The sequence below is a fragment of the Prionailurus bengalensis genome, chromosome B1 (assembly GCF_016509475.1).
Source record: "Prionailurus bengalensis isolate Pbe53 chromosome B1, Fcat_Pben_1.1_paternal_pri, whole genome shotgun sequence".
NCBI lineage: Eukaryota > Metazoa > Chordata > Mammalia > Carnivora > Felidae > Prionailurus > Prionailurus bengalensis.
Genome location: NC_057344.1, coordinates 49872003 through 49886706, shown reverse-complemented (window position 1 = coordinate 49886706; position 14704 = coordinate 49872003). Strand labels below are relative to the sequence as shown.

The 14704-nt window shown below is 45.2% G+C and overlaps 1 protein-coding gene across 1 annotated transcript in view; it reads left to right on the top strand.

Moving 5' to 3' along the window:
- The first annotated feature begins 710 nt into the window (after positions 1–710).
- ZNF395 (zinc finger protein 395) overlaps positions 711–14704 on the top strand; it is a 44620-nt gene continuing 30626 nt past the window's right edge. Inside the window, exon 1 of the mRNA XM_043564953.1 lies at positions 711–887. The gene's annotated coding sequence lies outside the window, so the exon portion shown is untranslated. The remainder of the gene's footprint in view (positions 888–14704) is intronic.

The window sequence follows — 14704 nt, the reverse complement described above, 5'->3', positions numbered from 1 at the left end:
GAGTAAAATGTCATAAAATGGAGAAGAAAACATTAACCCAAAAGGAAAATGGAAAGGTTGGCTCCGACGCTCCCTCCCTCTCACGCTTTCGTTTGCGCTCCGGGCGGGTGCCGGCTGCGCGGCCTCGGACTCTATCGCCCCCGCCAAGCTCCCGTCCTTGGCGCCTCGAGCTTTCTGGCTTCCTTTCCCGCCCTGGGGCGAGCTCGGCCTCTCGCGGAGAAGCCCGTCCCGGAGCCAGGCCTGGAAAAACAACAGCAAGAAACTTTGGCTCGGTTTGCGGTTCAGTGAAACAAGGCAAACACTCAAGTTTGGTTCGGGGCTGCAGCCGCCGGTTCCGATTTTGGGGTGGGGGTGGGGGGAGGTGTCACAACTCGGTCAGGTTCAAGTGCGCATGTGCGCGTGGAGTCGCTCGGGCACTTATTGAGCGCCCACTGTCTACGAACCGCCGGGGGTGTGTATCCCCGGCGCGCGGTGGGTGTGCGGGGAGGGCGTGTGCACGCGTGGCCGGCGGGGGCGCGCGGGCCGCGTGCGCGCGCGCGCGCGCGCGCGGCGCCTGTGGCTGGGGAGGGGGGCGGGCGGGGGGGTGTGTCCCCGAGGCTCGCTCTTTCGCTCGCTGGCTGGCGCGCTCCTCCGCTCCCTTCCCGGGCGGGGAATCCGGGCCGGGTTGTGGCCGCGGCCGCGTACGTGAGCGCAGTGTCCCGGAGAGGGAGGGCAGGCCGGCCAGGTGGGCGCGAACGGAGCCTCGGCGGGCGGGCGGCCGGAGCGGAGCGGGGCGGTGGGCCGCGCCGGGTGGGCGGGCTGGGGCCGCGGCAGCTGCAGCCCCGAGCCAAGCCGAGCTGTCCGAGCGGGAGCTGCCCGGCCCGCGCTGCTGCTCGTGGCGGGGCGAGGTGAGCTGCGCGGGGACCTCGCGGCGATGCAGCCCGGGGACTGGGGCGGCCCGGGAACTTCCCACGCTCCGCGCGCCCGCGGGGGCCGGGCCGGCGGCCTGGGGGCCCGGGAGGCGGGCGCCGCCGGGGCAGCGGCCGGTCGGGGCGCGGGGGCGCTGCGGCAGTGCCAGTGCCCGCGCTGGCCGGGTGGGGGGTGGCCGCCCGCTCTCCCGTGCGCCGCCTTGTTTATCTCGCCCGCCGCGGGCGCTCGCAGAGGAACCCCCTCCCCAACTTTGAGCGGTTGTCCGGAGTCGCCTCTCCGACGGAGACTGAACTGCCCCCTCCCTGACCCTTTCCGGCTGGGCCGCCAGCCCAACCCTCCCGGCGCCTCGCGCGTTCCTGCCCACTCCACCGAGCGAGCGAGCGGGCGAGTGCCGGGCTGCGGGACGCGCGGCGCGACACACCCTCCACCTCGGGGGTTGCCCCCTTCCCTTTCTGGCCCCTTTTGTCCACCCCCACTTCCTTACATGTGGTTTAATCCTGCCTCTCCTCACCGGTGTCCCCTGGCCCTCCTTGGAACTGGCACTGTGGGCAAGTGGGGTGCTCGGGTGGGGGCCTGGGCTGGGAGTTTGTCATGTGCAAACAATTTCAAAGGCAGATTTTTCTTCCCTGTCTTGGAGTTCAGGGCTCAGCGCCTTCACTTTAGGAATGACTCAGAAATCTAAAGAAGCCCACCTGCCAGGCGGTGGGGGTGCCACCGCCTCCTTGATATGAGGCAGTCCTAGGCAGTTTTCGGGAGCTTTGGAACATTTCCACCAGGCAGGCGTTTTCATGATGTCAGGCCGCCAGGCGCAGGGTTACGTACAGGCCACCACTATCTTCTTTACACTCCTCTTTCTAGAAAAGTGTCTCTGGTGCAGTTTGCCTGAAAGTGAGTGATCAACAGGTATCGCAGGCTTTTGTGACGCCCTCCTAAGGTGTTGTGTAAACAGAGGTTCCAGGTCTCAAAGAACTTGAAACACAGGGGAACACGGGAATTAAGTTAAACTCCACAGGCACTTTTGAGGGGCTGCTGTGTTCTCAGCATTATGCCAGGCTCTCAGGGAACGATGATAAGAGGCACACAAGAAATCTAAGGCCTCAGAAATCCCATTGGTGGAAGTGATTTGAGAGCTCCAGTTCAAATTAATGTGCTATGGCTGCCTGAGGCACTGTAAATGCTGGGGTGGGAGGAGGAATATGGAAGGAAAGGTTACAGTTGGGGGATGGATTTATGGTACTAAGTCATGAAGTAAGTCAGCACTTGGAGAATAACTTGCTGGCCAAGGCCCAAAGGCAAGAGAGGGAGAAACTACAGGTGCCAGAGGTAGCAGAGGTACTGCCAGAGGAGAATAGGTCTGAACAGTTATCTCAGTGAGGGAGGATACAAAAGATACAGGAGATGATTCCGTCCAGGACTTAGTCTCAGGGAGGAGACAGAAACACTTAAGCACGTGAAATAAGACCTCAAGATAAGGCACAATTAACTGTCGAAATGCAAGGTATAGGAGAGGTGCTGCTGGAGCTCAGAGAAGAGTGCTATGGGCAGGAATCACCAGGACTTCATTCCTGGAGGATGAGACCCTTGAGATGGGTCATGAGGTGTGATTGAACATGGCTTTCCTGAGAGACAGGAGGTGGGCTTGGCCAGACCAGGGAACGTTTCCTGAGCAGGAGATAAAGATGGAGAGGAACAATGGTTAGGATTGTGAAAGTCCTAGAAAGCCAGGCTGGGGAATTGCACTTTACCCTGTGTGTGCTGGGGAGACATTAAAGGTTTTTGAGCCAGAGAGTGACGTAACAGGAAGGTATTTGGAAAGGTTTTTTAAAAGTAATGTTAGGAGACAAATCAGTAGACTGTTACAGTTGTGGAGTGCTCAGAATTTGGACTGGGATAACTGAAAATGGAAAAGCGGGTGGATTTTAGAAGCATTACTGTTGAAATAATCTGTTGACAGGGGCAGGGTGAAGGAAGGAGATGAATGGAAATTAATTCTTTGTGGAAATTGATTACACGCCAGGGCCTTGGAACTGCTGTCGTTGGTAACTCGAGAAATCGGAAATGTGTATTTTGGAGAGAAGCAATTGACACTCAGGCTGCGGAGATTTCCTGTATTTGCCAAGACATCCAAACATAGGTGTCCTGCAAGCCACTGAAGCTCTGGGACTGGTGGGAAACCAGGCTGCCTGAGCTGGGGGAAGGAAGACCCTCAGAGTGGGGCATCGGCTTGGTCATAGCAATAGAGGATGCTAGTGAGTGGGACTGAGAGTCTGAACTGGAAGACTGAGCTGTATTGCCATTCCTGTGACATTGTCAGGTACTGAACCTGAAGTTGGCAAAGCAAGTTGGGATTGGAGATTTGAGGGAAGAATGGAATTTGCTAAACACATAAATTGCTGGGCTTTGAAACAAGTTAAATTTTGCTCTCCACCGAGACCCTTAGGCTAGTAGTCCTGGTGTCCCTTCATAGCTGTGTGTGTGGGGGGGGGGCGGGGGTTTGGGGTGGGGAAGCAAGAAGATGGGGGAGCAGCAAGGTGACAAGGAGCAAGGAGGAAACTTGGGGCCCAGGGATACTACCTTTCCCAGGGCCAGGTCTGTCCTAAACTGTGCCATTACCAGTTCCCGAGGAACGTGCAGTGGGAAGCTAGCTGGTGCCGGTTTTTTCCTGAGCTCTGAATTCTGCTTTCTTGTTGCAAGGATGACTTAGGGTGATTTGCTGAACAAATTCCCCAAGCCTCAACTTGCAACATCTGAGGGCTGGCGAGTTTGAAGGATGATTGCAAAAAGTTGCAGAATGGAGTGGAGAATAGAATAGCAGTTCCTTAGCCTCTATTTCTCTGAAATGCAAGATCAGTGAACTAGCAGGGGAAGCTGACTTGGGTGGGCAGAGGTGTCCATTGGATATTTTTTCTTTATAGGTAATATATAGGTATAGGTCAAAAAAATTTCACAGAGCAGTGGTTGAGCTAATTTACTCTTTAAGAATAGGGTGTTTTGACTGTGACCTACATTAAGAAATAAAAATTACGTCATGACCTAGGTACACTAAATCATGTATGTAAGAATCTTAATTTTAAGTTCACAAAGCACTACCTTCTTTTGCGTGGTGCAATCTCCTTTGGTACTTTTATTCTTTTATTTTTCATTTAAAAATGCTTTTTGTCTCTCACTAAGGTGACTTAACTGCTCTGTAGTGGATGTAACCCATGGTTTGAAAACCGGCTAAGGAGAGTTTTCTCATCTAGTAAGTATTTATTAAGCTGCTCAGGTGCAGGGCTCCCCTTACTGGTGCCGTAAGTGGAAGCAAGCATGAGGAAGAGATTGAACATTTACAGGCTAGTTGGAGAGATAAGATATACCTGTGATTAAGAAGCAAGGCAAGATGATTAAATGCCAAAGTGAAAAGTAAGTACCTGTAGGGTTCATAGGAGGGGGCGAGCATCTTGTGCTGGAGTGGCTTGGGAAAACTTTTGGGAATAGTGAAGGGAGTCTGAGATGAACTCTTCGGGGCGTCTTATGGTGCCGCACAGGTAGGAGGGTGTGTAACACGGACAGAGGCTTGGAGTTAGGATGTGCACAGTATATGTAAGAGTGAATCAAAGGGTTCTTGTTAGAGAGTGGGGGGAAACCAGTCTAGAAAGGTGGGTTACAATCAAAGTTAGGGGTTGTAAACCAGCCTACAGAAGTGTTATAATTTTCAGTACACAAAGGTTTTAAAAAATTGGGAACAACCCAGAAAACCTCCTGGTTTGGGACTCTATAAAGAAGCAGATCAGGCAGTGAGCAGTGGCTGCCTCCTGTGCACGGGAGATGGGCCCTGTGGTCCTCAGTTGTCATTGTCTCCGGACTCCCTGTCACATCAGTGTGGCCGCTCGACACTCCCTGTTTAGTCTTGCAGGACTTTGGGTTTGCGACCTGATCTTTCAAGAGGCTTAAATGCCAACCTGGGGGAATTTGGGATGGCTGTGCAGGCTCTGGGTGGCCACTGGCGGATTTGGGTGGGAGTCTGACATGATGGAATCTGAGAGATTTGTGTGCAAGTGATTTGTTTTAGGCAAGTCAACAGTACTTTCTGAGTTGCTGCTGGCTAAGACTTTAGAATCTTTTTCTGATGATTGGAATGGTGCTAATTAGGGAAGGCTTTGGGCTGTATTCTCTTATTGTGAGGCCAGTTTCTAGTGACCCCAAGATCTCTCAGACACTCCCATTGTCTACTTCTGGCTGGCATGATTAGATGGTGGCTCCTGGTATGTATGTTCTGAGAATGCTGTTGGGGTAATAATTTGGTGTGATGTGAGTCATAATTGTCAAATGCCATACGACATTAGATTAGATCTTTGGTCATGTGATTCAGTAATAAAGGAACAGCAAAGAGAGGGGCTGTTTCACTTCTTATTTCCTGACTCCTAGGATTACCCCAGGGGGTAGGCCTCTAGGATCCAGAGATTCATAAGCCAGTATTCAAAATGACCACAGAATTATTGGCTCAAACTCAGGTGTTTGTGCAAATGACTCCTGAAAACTAGGCTTATTTTGGGACGAGCTGAAGTGAGTAAATTCAGGTCTCTGTGGTCTAGAGACAGTTTGGTTTACCCTGGAAGTCCATAGCCACCAGTGATTCAGAACATTTCCCCAGGTAAGCTACAGGTGAGAGGGACCAAACAGTAGTCACCCTGCTTTATACAGGTTGCACAATCTGATGACTTAAAATTTTGCTGTTGTAACATTAACAGAAGCCAAAACTGAAGCGCGCTTTGCTGAAAAATGTGTATTAAGGACATGGCTTTAGGACATGAGGCTAACCAGAAGTCAGCCTAATGGTATCAAACTGAACCCATTTCCTGTCTTACGTGGTGGTTCAGTTACTAGAACAGAGGAATGAGGCAGTAGCTATGGTGCACTGTGACTTTGGTAAGGTATTTAACAGTTTCTTGACATATGATGGTCTGTATTAAATAAGTCGTAGAATGTGCTGGTTGGTGTTATTAATTTGACAGTTGTATGCAAAATCTGTTAATTAGTGGCACTGAGTCAGCCTGGAAGGGGGTCTGAAAATGAGTGTCACAGGGTTCTATTCTTGGCCTTGAGCTGTTCAACATTTTTTCCAGTGTTGCAGATGGCGATACAGAAGGTGCGTTTGTCAACTTTGTTGATGCCACAGAGGTGGGACAGATTGCTTATTTAGTAGATGAATCAAGGTTCACTATCATTCAGAATGAAGGCCCAAATTAAAAAAGAAATGCAGTAAGGGGTAAATGTAAAGTCTGATGTTGTTTTTAAAATTTGAATTGTAACGTATCGAGATGTTCATACGTTCTGGTAAGTTAGTTCTACTTCTAGAGGTACAGCTAAGACCATATCCAAAATGTAGATGATGTTTTATGCACAGAGATTATTCAGAGGTTTTTTTCTTTTTTAAACTGGAGTGAAAAATTAGAAACAGCCTAAATATTCAGTGGTATGAGTGGGCTGGAAGTCATCTATAAGTGATTCTGATGGATATGTCTTTATAATGGAATATTATGAAGCCATTAAAAATAATGTTTAGGAATAGCTTTAAAATAACATGGACAAATGTTTCTGTTAAAAGCTAAGGTGCACCTACAATATGATTTCAAATCTTAAAGAAACAAAGTGTATAGAAAATGGCTGGAAATGGGGCACCTGGGTGGCTCAGTCCATTAAGTGTCTGACTTTGGCTCAGGTCATGATGTCATGGTTTGTGAGTTCGAGCCCCGTGTTAGGCTCTGTGCTGACAGCTTGGAGCCTGGCTCCTGCTTCAGATTACCTGTCTCCCTCTCTCACTGCCCCTCCCTCGCTCACTCTCTCTCTGTCTCTCAAAAATAAATAAACATAAAAAAAAATGGCTGGAAGTAAATATATTAGTAATTCTGATACCAAAATACTAACACTGGATAGATGGATGGAGTTAACTGACTTATTTTTACATTTTGCATTTATTATTTATATACTCTATAACATGTATTTATAACATAGTGGGGAGAAAACACTGCTATAGATTTCTAAATGTATTTTCTAGAGTAGTTTTGGGCTTACAGCAAAACTGAGAAGGTACAGAGATTTCCCATTTGCCTGGGACGCATGCATAGCCTCCCCCACTATCAGTTTCCCACCAGAGTTGTACAACTGTTGCAATTGATGAACCTACATTGACCCATCTAATCACCCAAAGACCATAGTTTACATTAGTGTTTACTCTTGTACATTCTAGGAGTTTGGACAAATGTATAATGACATGTATCCACCATTATTACAGTATCATACGGAGAGAGTACTTTTACTGCCCTAAAATCCTCTGTGCTTTGCCTATTTACCCGTCCCTCCCCCCAATCCTTGGCAACCACTTTTACTTTTTCCTGTGGGCAGTTTAGCTTTTTCCAGAATGCCGTATAGTTGGAATCATACAGCATGTAGTCTTTTCAGATTGGCTTCTTCGACTCAGTAATATGCAATTAAACTTCCTCTCTATCTTTTGATAGTTTGATAGCTCATTCCTTTTTAGCATTGAAGAATATTCCATTGTCTGGATGTACCACCGTTTGTTTATCCATTCCCCTACTGAAGGGCATCTTGGTTGCTTCCAAGTTTTAACACTTTTTAGGAATAAAGCTGCTGTAAACATCTGCAGCTGTGTAGGTTTTTTTGTGGACATAGTTTTCAACTCCTGTGGACAAATGCCAAGAGGTGTGACTGCTAGATCGTATGATAAGAGTATGCTTAATTTTGTGAGGGACTGCCAAACTGTTTTCCAAAGTGGCTGTACCATTTTACGTCCCTCCCCCCCCCCCAGCAGTGAATGAGAGTTCCTGCTACTCCACATCCTCACCGGCATTCGGTGTGGTCATTGCTCTGGATTTTGGCCATTCTGGTAGTTGTGTAGTGGTGTCTTGTTCTAATTTGCATTTTCCTAGTGACACGCAGATGACATCTCTACATGTGAGTTTTGCCATCTGTATATCTCCTTGGGTGAGGTGTCTGTTAAGACCTTTGGCCCCTTTTTTATTTATTTATTTATTTAAAAATTTTTTTTTTCCCAACGTTTATTTATTTTTGGGACAGAGAGAGACAGAGCATGAACGGGAGAGGGGCAGAGAGAGAGGGAGACACAGAATCGGAAACAGGCTCCAGGCTCTGAGCCATCAGCCCAGAGCCTGACGCGGGGCTCGAACTCCCGGACCGCGAGATCGTGACCTGGCTGAAGTCGACGCTTAACCGACTGCGCCACCCAGGCGCCCGGCCCCTTTTTTTTAAAAAATCGAGTTGTTGTTTTCTTACTGTTGAGTTTAAAGAGCTCTTTGTATATTATGGATAATTGTCCTTTATCAGATGTGTCTTTTGCAAATATGTTTTCCCAGTCTATGGTTTGTCTTTTCATTCCCTTGAACACTGGTGTTTAAAAACACAAAACATTTTATTGTTCAAGGACAGGATAGGGTAAGGGTAGATGGTTTATTCAGTGACTGATCTTGAGTACCTACCTGCTATGTGTCAAGCAGTGGATTAGGCACTGGAGTCCCAAAATAAGACTCAGTCCCTGACCTGACGTTGATGATCTGATTGCAAGGGGGAGATCGTCCTGTGAATAGACAAGCACACTGTAGCCTGGGTGGTACCGTAGGCACACTGAAGAGGGCAAATCATGTGGGGAAAAAGTTTTGAGATTGTTCTCTTGTTCATGGTTTAATGTGAGCCCTGAGTGGGATGAGGCTTTTAAAAAATTGAATCTAGTTAGTAACTAGAATCAGAAATAACTGGATCAGAAATTCATTGTTCCAAGCAAAGGATCTAGTTTTAGCGACCTCTACCGGTCATTTGACATTTGGGCCATGAGGGGTTGGGAGACATGATTTAAGGAAACATGAACAAGAATGACTTTATCCCCAAGAGGGACACTAGGATGATGCAGGATCAGGAATGATTGGAGTGAGGACGCTCGTGGGGTGGGTACACAATAGTGCTTTTGAGTATTTTCATGTATTAGCGGGTATAGGAAAGAGTAGATTTACTCATTATTGCTTTTGGTGTTGGAATATGACCAGTGGATAGTACAGTTGGTTTATCCTTTCTAGCTTCAGATTTCTTATCTGTAGAATGATTATACATTATAGGATTCCTTATCTGTAGAATGATTATACATTATAGGATTCCTTATCTGTAGAATGATTACACCAGGTTGATGAGCTCTCAGTTTCCTTTTAATCCTAAATACTGGGAGAACAGACGTCAGTTCAATACGAAAAAGGGTTTTTTGGTTGGCAGAACTGTCCAACAATGGAAATGTCTGCCCATGGAATAGTAAGTTTCCCGTTGTCAGAGGTATTCAATTCGGGCTGAATGCTGTTGATAAGAAATGCCGTAGAAGAGAAGGACAGGAATTAGGCTGACCTCCAAAGTCCTTTCTAGCTGTTAGGGTCAGGTTATTATGTGACTTGTCAAAGCTGAAAGATAATGTAGAGGAGGGGATATACCTTTAGTTGCATAGTATTTGAGTCAACATCATCATGTAAGCTCTTGTAAAAATGTTTCTTAAAAAAATGTTTTTAAGTGGGTCTCCACACTTGAGAGACACCTTTGGGGTCATTTTAGAAAGGTTGAGGAGACCCGTTTCCAGGTTGGTTAGGGTTGTGGCCCCAGGGCTGCTGAAAATTGAATTTGGTCTTTACGAAAAGCAAGAAGGTGGTGGTTGGGTGGAAGTGGCAAGTACTAATAAAAGAGATTAACATGTAGAAGACCAATGTGTTTATTGGCCAGTTTTATTCAGTAATAATGAATGAATCAAGATGGGGCCCCTTAATTGAACACTTAATTCTCTGCTTGGCTTTGGAAGGACCAGGGAGTGCCGTTGACCATCTCCTTCCTAGTTCATTTCCCACATTGCACACATATCACCAGGTATTGCACGTTAAACACCGTCCTGACATCAGGGATAACACTGAGCCTCGTGATGGCTTTGTAGGTTTAGGGACAAAGAGAATGAGGGAGGATAAATTTAAAGAAACTTTGGAGTGGGATTTTCCAGGAATGTACATACTTAGTTTATATCAGACAATAAGTTTGTGGTTTGAGTTAAAAATGTTTACTTTTTCATTTTTATTTATAGCTTACACGTAGAAAATTTGATTTGAGGGGCGCCTGGGTGGCGCAGTCGGTTAAGCGTCCGACTTCAGCCAGGTCACGATCTCGCGGTCGGTGAGTTCGAGCCCCGCGTCGGGCTCTGGGCTGATGGCTCGGAGCCTGGAGCCTGTTTCCGATTCTGTGTCTCCCTCTCTCTCTGCCCCTCCCCCATTCATGCTCTGTCTCTCTCTGTCCCAAAAATAAATAAACGTTGAAAAAAAAAATTAAAAAAAAAAAAAAAGAAAATTTGATTTGATTTTGTCTAAATTTTACTTAAATATATGGTTTGTTTAGAATCCACTCTGATTATTTAAAGTTTTTAGATTTTCTTCCTGCTACTTTTGGATTACTTTTTTGTTGTTGTTGGGGGCACTGTTAGGGCTGAATCCCATAGCAGAAGTTTCTTGGCTCTGCAGAGAGAATGGAGGTTTATCTCATCTTTGGAGAATATCATGAGATGGTTTCTGTCTCCATTGTCCATCTTCACATTTTGGCACTTGAAAAATCAGTATTTGGCAAGAAAGTGCTCTTTTTGCACAGAGTAAAAGAATTTGGGGGTACACAAAATAGGGAACGACAACTTTAGCTGCGTGTAAGAAACATAGGCAGAACTTGGTCATTTAGAACTGTGGTTGGAAATGCTTGTGTACTTAAAGTGCTCGGGTGTCCTTTATCTCAGTATCATTTGGGGCTCACAGTGTGCGGCACATCATCTGTGCTTGTTGAATTGCTGTGAACTGGTTCCTTGGGCCACATACAGGAGGCATGGAAACCACTCAGAGTATCATACGCTTTTTTTTTTTTTTTTTAAAGCAAAGTATGATAAGAGATAACCGCTCACAGCCTTTTTTGTCCTCTGAGTATTGGGAAGCCATAAAACTCTTTTAGTAAAAACAACCACATTCAGTGGCTGTTTTTTTTTTCTTTTCCCAAAGTGCTGGTGGAATGAAAAACTCCCTCTCCTCTTTCTATTTTTCTTCTGCTGCAAATGAATTGCTCTTGGTGTGCCGTTCTTAAATTCATGTGTCCTCTATCCATTTTAATCTTGTTATCTATTTTTATGGTGACTGTCGCCATGGTACTCGAGCTCTTTACATAGCACAACAGAGATTTCAGATGTCTGATAGGACAGCTCAAAGTTCTGCTGCAGCTAGCAGAGAAACAGTGTTTGAGTAGCTTTTTTTTTTTTAATTGAGGTATAATTTGCATACAGTGGAATGCTTAGATCTTAAGTGTGCTGTTCAATCAGTTTTGACAAATGCATTTTGAGATAAGACATTTCCATCACCCCAGACATGTTCCTTATGACCATTACCAGATTATCCTCCCCTGTAACCAGAAGTATTTCAGCTCTGATTTCTGTCACCCTGGGTTAGTTTTGCCTTAGTAGGTTCTTAATTTTAAAATGTGTTTCTGAGTAGTGCTTTGAAGAGGTGGAGGAGTATTCTATATGGCTAGGTGGCCCTGGTAAGTAAATAATTTTTGGCACTTGTGTGCTGGGGCATTCAGATTCCTTCTCATTAGTCCACGGCATCCAGATTAATGTCAGAAATTCTGATTCCCAGGTAGAAGAGTCTGAGGCACAGCCAGCCCAGTGTGGGATATGTGTGGTTGGGGAAGGGTGTTTAGTTGGTTGTGTTTGGGAGAGCTAGAACGCTCAGCCAGAAGAACTGGAATTGCTCCTAGGACATCCCCTTGGATTACCCAGAAAGCCCCCTGACATACTTTCTATCTTCTGCCTCTTCCTTGAGCTAGCATATAAATTTAAGGATTCACAGAGTTACAGCGTTGGGCTTGTAATATTGTAACAAGATTGGTGTTACAAAACCCACTCTCTGCACTGCTGAGCGCTCAGCCTCCTGGAAAGCGTGTGTCAGATTCAGATAGAAATTGCCCCCAACACATTATTGAAATGTATTGAACCGGGTCAGTTTCTTTCTTTTTAAAAAACTTAAATGGCTAAATGAAACTTTCATTACAAAAGTAGTACATGAATACATTCTCTGTAGGAAAAAAAACAATGCAAACCTTCCAGAGGAAACAGAATCTTCCTTGACAACCACTCCTAATCCCAGTCCTTCTCCAGAGGTTAACCACTGTTAGGAGTTCGTTGGTGTCCAGATGCTTTACATACTTGGGTTTATACCTATAGAACTTAAAACAAGTTAAGTGTATTTAACTGGCACTAGGAGCACTGTGCTGTGCTCCCTGTCTTCCACAACAGAACATCTTGGTGATTGCTTCCTGTCCGTATGTATGTCTAGGACTTCTTGATTTTGTCTAACTCCTGCATGGCCTTCCTAAGAACCTTCCTAAGCAATGGACATTTTTTTTTTCACGTTTATTTATTTTTGAGACAGAGAGAGACAGAGCATGAACAGGGGAGGGGCAGAGAGAGAGGGAGACACAGAATCGGAAGCAGGCTCCAGGCTCTGAGCCATTAGCCCAGAGCCCAACGCGGGGCTCGAACTCACGGACCGTGAGATCATGACCTGAGCCGAAGTCGGACGCTCAACCGACCAAGCCACCCAGGCGCCCCAGCAATGGACATTTAAATTATTTCTAAATCTACTGTTACAAAACCTGTTACAATAAACTCAGCTGCACATGCCTCTTTGCAACACAGGTGAGTATTCCTCTAGGGTAGAGAAAGAGCAATTGCTGAGTAATGGGGCGCTCCAATTTGAAATCTTAAGATACATTATACGGCTAGTTCTTAGCTTAGACTTAATGTAGGCCTGGACATACTTGACGCGTGCTCACATGCGAAGTAAAGTCTTCCCTCCCTTCCTCCCTTCTTTCCTTCTTTCCTTCCTTCCTTCCTTTCTTCCTTCCTTCCTTCCCTCCCCGCTTCCTTCCTTCCTTCCCTCCCCCCTTCCTTCCTTCCTTCCTTCCTTCCTTCCTTCCTTCCTTCCTTCCTTCCTTCCTTCCTTCCCCCCTTCCCCTCCCTCCCTCTCTTTCTTGTTGACACACAATGTTATATTAGTTCCAGGTATACAACGCAGTGATTCAACAATTCTATACCACACGTGTAGCTACCATCTGTCACCATGCAACTCTATTACGATACCACTGACTGTATTCCCTGTGCTGTGCCTTTCATCCCCATGACTTACTCATTCCATGACTGGAAGCCTGTACCTCTCACTCCCCTTCACCCATTTTGGCTGTCCTCCCACCCCTGTCCCCTCTGGCAGCCATCAGTTCTCTGTACTTATGAGCCTGATTCTGCTTTTTTATTTGCTTTGTTTTTTAGATTTCACATATAAGTGAAATCATATGGCCATTTGTCTTTCTCTGACTTATTTCATATAGCATAATACCCTCTAGGTCCATCCATGTTGTTGCAAATGGCAAGACCTCTTGTTTTTATGGCTGAGTAATACTCCATTGTGTATATACCCTGCATCTTATTTATCCATCCATGGATACTGGGTTGCTTCCATATCTTGGCTATTGTAAATAATCCTTCAGTAAACATAAGGGTGCATATATCTTTTCAAAATTAGTATTTTTATTTTCTTTGGGTAAATACCCAGTAGTGGAATCATATGGTATTTCTATTTTTAATTTTTTGGGGAAACTCCATGCTGTTTTCACACTGGCTGCACCAATTTGCATTCCCACCAGCAGTATATGAGAGTTCCTTTTTCATTACATCCTCACCAATACTTGTGATTTCTTTTTTTTAATATTAAAATTCTTAAAATTTCTTTTTGATTTTAGGCATTCTGACAGGTGTAAGGTGATATCGCACTGTGCTTTTGATTTGCATCTCCCTGATAATTAGTGATGTTCATCATCTTTTCATGTGTCTCTCTCTTGGCCATCTGTATGTCTTCTTAGAAAAGTGTCTATTCAGTTTCTCTGCCCATTTTTAATTGGATTTTTTTTTTTTTGGTGTTGAGTTGTATAGTTTCTTCCTATATTTTGGATGCTAACCCCTTACTGGATATACTATTTGCAGATATCTTCTCCCATTCACTAGAGTTGCCCTTTTATTTTGTTGCTGGTTTCCTTTATTGTGCAAAAATTTATTTTTATGTAGCCCCAATAGTTTATTTTTGTTTTGTTTCTCTTGCCTCGGGAGGCAAGCCTTGAAAAATGTTGCTAAGGTTTCCAATGTCAAAGAAATTACTGCCTATGTTCTCTTATAGGATTTTCATGGTTTCAGGTCTCACATTTAGCTCTTTGGTCCATTTTCGGTTTCTTTTTGGGTATCGTGTAAACAAGTGGTCATTCTTTTGCATGTAGCTGTTCCATTTTCCCAGCACCATTTATTGAAGACACTGTCTTTTCTCCATTGTATATTCTTGCCTCCCTTGTCGTAGAATAATTGACCATATAAGCATGGGTTTATTTCTGGATCTATTCTGTTCTTTTGATCCATGTGTCTGTTTTGGGGCCAGTACCATACTTTTTTGTTTACTGCAGCTTTGTAGCATATCTTGAAATCTGGCATTATGATATGTCCAACTTTGTTCTTTCTCAAGGTTGGTTTGGCTAGTCAGGGTTTTTTTGTGGTACCTTAAAAATTTAAGTATTATTTGTTTTAGTTCTGTGAAAATTTCTGTTGATATTTTTGGTTTGCATCAAATCTGTAGATTGCTTTGGGTAGTATGGGCATTTTAATAATATTAATTCTTCCAATCCATGAGCATGT